Source organism: Nicotiana sylvestris, chromosome 11 (assembly GCF_000393655.2).
Source record: "Nicotiana sylvestris chromosome 11, ASM39365v2, whole genome shotgun sequence".
NCBI lineage: Eukaryota > Viridiplantae > Streptophyta > Magnoliopsida > Solanales > Solanaceae > Nicotiana > Nicotiana sylvestris.
Genome location: NC_091067.1, coordinates 133,083,873 through 133,092,342, shown reverse-complemented (window position 1 = coordinate 133,092,342; position 8,470 = coordinate 133,083,873).

Sequence of the window (8,470 nt, the reverse complement as noted above, 5' to 3'; positions counted from 1 at the left end):
GTCATTTACTCCTCTCAAAGTATGGTCTCTTTGCTCTCATCGAAAAAAATCTCTCATCGGACATGAGAGACACCTTCTCTAACTAGCGATTCTCTTCATTAATCATGGTTTCTACCATCGATTTCTCTATTGTTGCTGCTATTCGAAATCGGAATTAAATCTAGGGTTTTGTGATTATGTCTTTTCCTTTTTGTTGGAAATTTTGTGCTCCTTCTTTCAAATAAATTTGGGTAAGAATGAAGGATGGATAAAACGAGAAAGATAAGAAATAAACTCAATAATAACGAGAGAGAGAATTTCAAATGGATTAAGATGAAGAAATTGAGAAGAAAGGTGAAAGAATAGAGAAAAAATGTGTAATATAAAGAAAAAGAGGAGAAAATATAAGTTTTAAAAAATGGGGCTAATTAGTTGTTACTATCAGGTGAGCCCATTTTAATAGTTATTATCATCCTTCACGTGCTCTTAGGCGATTTATTTCACACAATATGTCACATAAGCGACGGGGTATTTTATTATGAAGGGGATATAGTTCAGGGAATTTTGGGGATAAGCGATAGTTTAGGTAGGAAATTGACAAATATTTTATAGTTTAGACGGGTTTGAGGGTATTAACTCTATTATTTAAAATAATTTTATTTTCTTTATAAAAGCTGCAATTATTTTATAATAATGAATTTTAAGTAAGACGAAATTATACAAATGAAGATAAATTAATTTTAAAAGTTGCAGGGTTATTTATGGTATAAAAAATCTATAATATATTTTGTGTTTATATATATAAGGCAATACATACTATACATACTGTATATACTATATATATTTATATAGCTATATATAAGCAAAGAAATAATTGCAAAGAAATATTCAAGGGAATGTCTTATATATTTTACTATTACGACATTAACAAAGAATGACAATATCTTTCTTAGTCTTCCTCCCCCCAATGGAATGAGCACAACAAGGTACTAATACCACCATTAAAAGGAAAAAAACTAAGGAAGATGTGCCAAAATACAAGCTACATGTTAGTCTATGTATTATCTCTAACAAATCTCATAAATCCTTCAAGGTTCGGAGGAATTTCCGTTGGTGGTGGTGGAAAAGAAGTTTGTTCGTCACCGCTTCCGGGCGAAGCGGCATCCTGCGCAAGTTCCGCTAGCATTTCTTCATAAGCTTCATCTATCTCCGGTTGTGATTCTGCAAGTCCAAAATTTCTTCTTTCCGAACGGATCCAATCTCTAAATAGTACTGAGTTTTCCAAGCTCTCCCCCATAGACGCTCTATGATCACCGATTTGAAGTCTCGCTTGACTGAATGCGCTCTCCGATGCCACTATTGAAGCTTGAATACTTAAAATATCTCGAGTCATCCTTGAAAGAACCGGATAGTGTTTTTGTTTGTCCTTCCACCATTCCAAAACATCGAAGGAGCCGTCGGGATTCTCTGATTCAAGTCCCTGCGACAAATAAACTTGAAGCTCATTTAGTTGTGAACTATCACCAATATTATCACCTTGAGAACCCCTGAACTCCGTCCAAGAACTAAGGGCTTTTAGGCCCGCAGTTCTTTTAGATGCTTGCGAACTAGACAAAGTAGGAGTTGAAACATTTGGTCTAGCTTGATCTAAGGCAAGTTGATAAGCATTATAAATTGTTTGAGCATTTATTTTAATTGAGGCTTTTGCATCTCCAAGTGTAGCAAATTCCTCAGCTGAAAGTGATAAAGCGTTATAAATTTTTGAATACCAAAAGTGAGGACCTCCTAATTTCATTGTAGGATTTAACAATGCAGCAACACCAAAAATAGGGGGATAGGGAAAAAATATTTTTTAAACTTAGCTTTCATAGAATTAATAACTTCTTGATAAATTACTCTACCCTCTGAAAATTGAGTAAATAAATCTACAAGTGCTACAATATAAACTAAACAGTTAGAAATAGTGGGATAATATTGGTCAGATAATTCATATGTAGCAATATGAAATTGTTCTAAAAAGTCTACAAACATTTTAACATTACTCCAATCTTGATTTGTAAGGTGCTCATCATCATCATCATCACCATCACCTACACGAGCATTATACGTTGCGCTTATTGGGTATCTATATTCATATGCAACAACTAAACTTTCATACATGTAATTCCATCTAGTTGGACAAGGTTTAGGAACCTTTCTTTCTCTAAGGCCAAATTCATCACATTTTTTAAAATAGTCTCTAAGTCTACTTCTACGGTTTGAATAAAAAAGCTAATTAAGATCCATTTTAACCTTTTCAATTTCTACATTTACAACTTTCATACTAGCACCGACGATTAAATGGTAAATATGACAAATACATCTAACATGAAAAATATTACTAAATGCAGGATTTAGTGTAGTTGTAAGCAAGCCTATAGCGTTAGTGTTACTAGAAGCATTATCCATTGAAACCGACATAATTTTATCTTTAATGCAAAAATATCTACAAATATCTGCAACTGTGTTAGCAATAAACTTACCTGTGTGGCATGAATTAATTATTCTATAAGCAATAATGCGCTTTTGTATTATCCACTCCTCATCTATCCAATGACTTGTAACAGTTAGATAATCACAGTCATTACCACTTCTACCAATATCAGTAGTAATAGCAATGCAACAATCTATATGAGTAAATAAATAGAGCAAATATTGTTCATATTCATGTTTATATTTATAAATATCGCTCTTTACGGTTGCGCGAGGCCATCCTTTATAAGTAGGATTATAAACTCTTCTAATATAATGCACAAAATGAGGGTTAGAAGAAAAACTATAGGGTAAGCACATAACAGTAACCATTTTTGCCAATTCTTCACGATCTTTATTTGGATCATAGTATAAAATGCCACCGGTAATAGTGTTAATTCCCGGTTGAACTAGATTTGAACCTGTACTAGGGTTAACCATAGTATCTACACTTGTCCCCTCTTGCGCAGCTTTCATTTGTAAAAATCTAGCTTTATCTCTAGGGTGTTTCAATATGTGTCTAGTCAAACTACCCGTACCGCTACGGTCTCCAGTAAATTTATGAACTAGTTGAGACCCACAAGTTTTACACTTAGCCTTATTTTGTTCTCTTAGTTGAGTAAAAAAGTGCCAAACAAGAGATGTTTCTGGTCGTTTAGCAGGTTGTCTATTAAAATTAGGGGTTACGAAGGGTCAGGCGCGGCATCATTTGGGTTATTAACAGGACTAGTAGGTGTATCATCTAAATCCGGTTGCGTTTCATCTAAATTATCATTTTCCTCATCATTTTCAAAGATAGTTTCATTAGGATAAAGAGCATTCATAACTTCTTCATTTAATTGTTGACCTGGTGCAACATCATGGCAAAATTGACTATCGAAAAATTGAAAACAAGGGTTATCACTATCAATAATAACATGTGGAGGAGGACGGGTAACAGGTCTGGATCGGAGAGCCGGGGGAAGAGTAGTAGCTTGGCTACTAGATTCACCAATTTTAGATTTTCCCTTACTGTTACCACCAAAAAAAAAAATTTCAAAGAAAATGCCATATTAGTTATAATTATACTAAATAAAACTAACAAAACTATAATATTAAAACTTAAGAGTTGGAACGAGTTTACCGAATTGACGAACAACTTCTTCAAAATTGAATATCGTTGAAGACTTGAATACTTCAATTCACCAACTTGACAATTTTTCGCGAAATTGCAATAATAAAGTAAGCAATTATAGAAGAAAATTAGAGAGAGATTGATGAATTTGTGAGTAAAAATGAAAGAATTGGGGGGGGGGGGTATTTATAGTTGAGAATTGGGAAAAGTGTAATTATCAAAAGTTTGGGGTTAAAACAAAGTTTGGGGGCCAAATGGCTATTTTTTAAAGTGCCAAACAGTTGAATTTTGATGGCCAACGGCTAGATTTTAAAAATCTGACCGTTGGTCATTTTTTAAAAAAACAGTGTCCGTTGGGCCCGGTTAAACCGGCTCAGGCCCGCCTGCCGGTCCCAAGCTTAACGGTCCCGGGCTCATGGGCTATTTGGGTTGGACTGGCCCGCTACGAGCTTATGCACCCCTAGAGACCGGGCCCGCTTGAACCGGACCATTTGGCTCGTTTGGCCGGCGGTCCTGGGCCCGGACCACAATACAGCCTTATGCATGCATACTAGGGATACTCGTCAATTTAAATGGAGATAGTTAAATGTCATACTTGCAATTCTTTGCGAGGCATGTATGACGGGCCTTTTGTATTTATACTCAATTTTGGAGTCACAATTAAAGCTATACCAACTTTGTAAAAAAAATTGCAAGTCTACCCATTTTACGATCAACTTTAGACTTATCGGTCTGAAGTTAAAAAAAAAAAATCTAAAGTGCAATGCACATAAGGCGGCCAGTTAAGTCTGAAGTGCAACCAATGGTTTCATGCACTTATGGTCAATAAGTCCGAAGTGAAAAAATTGCACTCCAGATACACTTAAGGCCAAATAGGTATGAAGTGTAACCAACGGTTTCAAGCACTTAAGGCCAATAAGTGAAAAATTTGTACTTCAAATGCACTTAAGGCCAAATAAGTCTGAAGTGCAACCAATGGTTTCATGCACTTAAGGCTAATAAGTCTGAAGTGGAAAAAAAATTGCACTTCAGTTGCACTTAAGGCCAAATAGGTCTGAAGTGCAACCAACGTTTTCATACACTTAAGGCCAAAAAGGCCTGAAGTGCAAATTGCCCAAAAAAATAAAAATATGTTCTTCGAATTTTAATAATCCACTATACGTTTTAACACTTAAATCTACTCCAAATTAGCTTAAATTTGAAACATAAAATCCAAATGTCATCAAGAACAAACCCTAATCATCAATTTATCAAAACAACCATAAATCCAACGAACCCACTTTGCAATTAGAAAAAAAGAAGAAGAAACCGTAAGCAGTAGTAAAAAATAAAGCACGACAACAGCTCACCACTGGAAAACGTCATAAATTACCTTATAATATGTTCACAAATACCATATAAAATTATTGTCACCGAAGAAGAAGAAGAAGAAGAAGAAGAAGAAGAAGAAGAAGAAAGAGGAGAAAAAGGCCTGAAGTTGTTTAAGCTTTGGGTACTAATTCAAAAAATCTTTAAAAATGAGTATAGGTTAAATGGGGACGACCAAATACGGCGCCACGTGGAATTTTACATGTATGACTTATGCACCAGCAAAGAATGCTCTCTATCAGAGTATGCTCTTTGTTGTATGTAATATGCTATCTACATGACCGACTGTCTATTATTCAGTGCATGTACACATATAAGAACTAGGATGTAAAGATAATGGAAGAAGACTTCATCCCATGGCTAGGCCGCTAAATTGAGTTGTTTATGTGGGTTACTCGTAAAAGCTGATCTGGTAAGCACCATATAAAAATCAGAAATAGCCTAATTTATAACTGTTAATTGAAATATGAACAAAGACATCCTTAAAAATTCGAAAAAATTCCAGCATAATATGTTAGAGTTCGAATCTTTTACATATGAAATTTCAGCATACTGTGTTGGAGTTCCAGTATAATATGCTAGAAGATTACACGCATGAGCTCCATAATCCAGCATATTTTGTTGGAACTTTCTGTGTTTTATTTAGGGCATTTTTTGTCTAGAGTTTATCTCTGCATAAATAGTGATTGTTTTTCAATAACTTTGCAAATGCCGGCCATTTTTCAATTACTAGGCAGAAAACTAGCTAGTCAATGCTATTTTGACGATTTTATTGCCCATTAACATCTGGGGTAAAATTTCAAAAATTGTCACTTCTCAGTCCCAATAATTGAAAAATAGCCAAAATTTGTGCAGAGGTGGACCTACTTTGGGGTTAGGGGGTTATCGAAACCCGTTAGCCTCAGAAAAAATACTATAAATATATTTTATATATATTTGTATATACTTTGGGACCCCTTAAATAGTTTTCCTGGCCCCCTCAATAACAAAAACAGGACAAAAGCGATGGTTTTTGTAGCCTGCTTGAGTGCTTCAGTTGCTTGATGGACCATTATTCAAAATGCAACTCCTACACTCCTATTTTATTTTCTTTTAGTTTTTTTTTAAATCAACGATTGTTTCCTTTGGCCTTAGTTGTCTGGTTTTTTATTTTATTTATTTTGAATTCTTAATACTTGTACACAATAGTCTATCCAAAGTTTTAATCTTTTTCAAACTCAAAAACAAAAGTAACCCTTCTGTCTCTCGCCTCTCTTTTTCAAACAAAAGTAATGTCACGCCCCGAACCTAGGCTTGGACGTAATATAGCATTCGGTGCCTGACTACATGTGATCGAGCGAACCAACTAGTTGACTGAATCAACATGTTGTATCATAACATATTGAATGTGGAAGATAAGCTAACACATGCTGATATACTGAAAGTCTGAATGATATAAATCAAGTGCGGAAACACTAATATAATTCTGAAACATATCTATAGCAAATAATGCTTAAATGAAAAGCTTGTAACTCTGTCTAACTGTTACTTCAGTCTATGAAGCCTCTAATAAAGTACTGAAAATACTGGTTGTCTGTAAATACTGAAAGACTGTGAAGTAATGGTAATGCCCAGAAGGAACCGGGGCTTACCAAATAGCTGGTATAAGGATCCTAGCGCTCTGAATCGTCGACCTGTAAATCATTACCTGCTTCGTGAGATGCAGGCCCCGGGCAAAAGGAATGTCAGTATATTTGAATTCCAATGGTATGTAAAACAACTGAAAGAAAGAAATATAAGTGCCGAAACTGAAACTAAGTTGATAATTGATAACTGAAATGATAATTACTGAAGCTGAAACGAAAATGATAACTGGTAACTAATAACTGAACTGAACAAAAGAAGTAAAGATATGAATACTTCCTCTTCTGAATGATGAAATACCTGTTTATCTGAATAAATAAACTACAGCCTCAGGCCCAATATATATATGTGCACAAACTGTAGCCTTGGGTCCAAGTATACGTATACATAACTACGGCCTCGGGCCCAATGATGCATAAAGTATAAACTGTGGCCTCAGGCCTAATATGCATAAAGCATTAACTTTGGCCTCAAGCCCAAATACATGTGTTCAATATTCAGGGATTTAAAATCAGGAACTAAGAATCATACTGCAATACATAATACTGAAATACGGAACCATACTAAGTTACATGATACTGGAATGCTGAATATAACTAGACTGAGAAATGTATTCATTAACTGATTATGAGAGCTGAAACTTCAACTATTTATGACATGCTGAGTAATCTAGACTGAGACTCATGGGCATCAAACACAAGTCTATATCGATTACACACTGAGCTCACAACGTTCAGAATGAAAGTCATGAACGAGTTACGAAGCTAGAGAATAGAAGTTCTATAATTATTCAAGGAACTAGGCTTAACTATATTTTTAGGCAATTAATAACGTTGTAAAAGAAACGTAGTGTTGGGAGAATCATTAACATTCCCAACATAGAGAGTTAGCCTCACATACCTTAACTTCCTACTTGTTCATGCAATACAACATTCGCCAACTCTTTCAACTTTAATCTATATCAATACAAGTCAAAGGGATTCCATATTAGCAATAATACTCATATTTTGGTCAGTTAGGCATTTTATTAAACGCTTGGGGGGTATAAAGCTTCATAACCCTTATTAATGGTGTTTCTACACCCAACAACCCATTCTCTTGCTCCTAGATAAATTCTAAAATCTCAAATTGTTATAATCAATATCATTATTCATCACCCATAAGATAAACAATACCCTTAATCAATAATAAAAAACCAACAACCCAAATCTATAACCGTTCATGCTTTTCTATCAAACTAATCAACTCATATCTCATGAACTTAGAGTCTATAATCATTTATCCAATGCTATAATCAATTAGAGGGTGAAGATATTACCTTATGACGTTCAATCCTCTTAAATTCGAGTTCTAGAGTTTCTTTTCTCAACCAAGATGTCACAATCAAATATCTAATAATTTGAAGGGTTTACCCATGTTAATAAGGTATTGGAGAATTGGAATTAACTTAGAATCACCATTAGAACTTACCTTGGATGAGGAGGGACCTTGGAGTAGGTTAGATTCTTGATAGCCTCCCTTTCTAGAGCAAGTTTTTGTGTTTTGGGGTGTGGGGGACGAAGTAAGGCTTTTAAAACGGCTTCCTGGATGCACTCCCGCGCACCTGAAGGCCCAAATACGTACCTGAACACGCAGCAGGGCAGTAGCATTGCCACAAGTGCGCGGCCGCGCATAGGACCATCCGGTCGCGTATAATGCATATTGTCTAGTAAAATGCTTATAACTTTTTGCACAGAGGTCTGTTTGGACTCCATAATATATCATTGGAAAGATATTTCAAATAACTAGAACTTTTATGTTTTGCGTTTTGCGAAGTTCCTTACATATTTTCATGAAATCCTACTGGAAAACAAACTTTTGGTAAACTTAATCGAT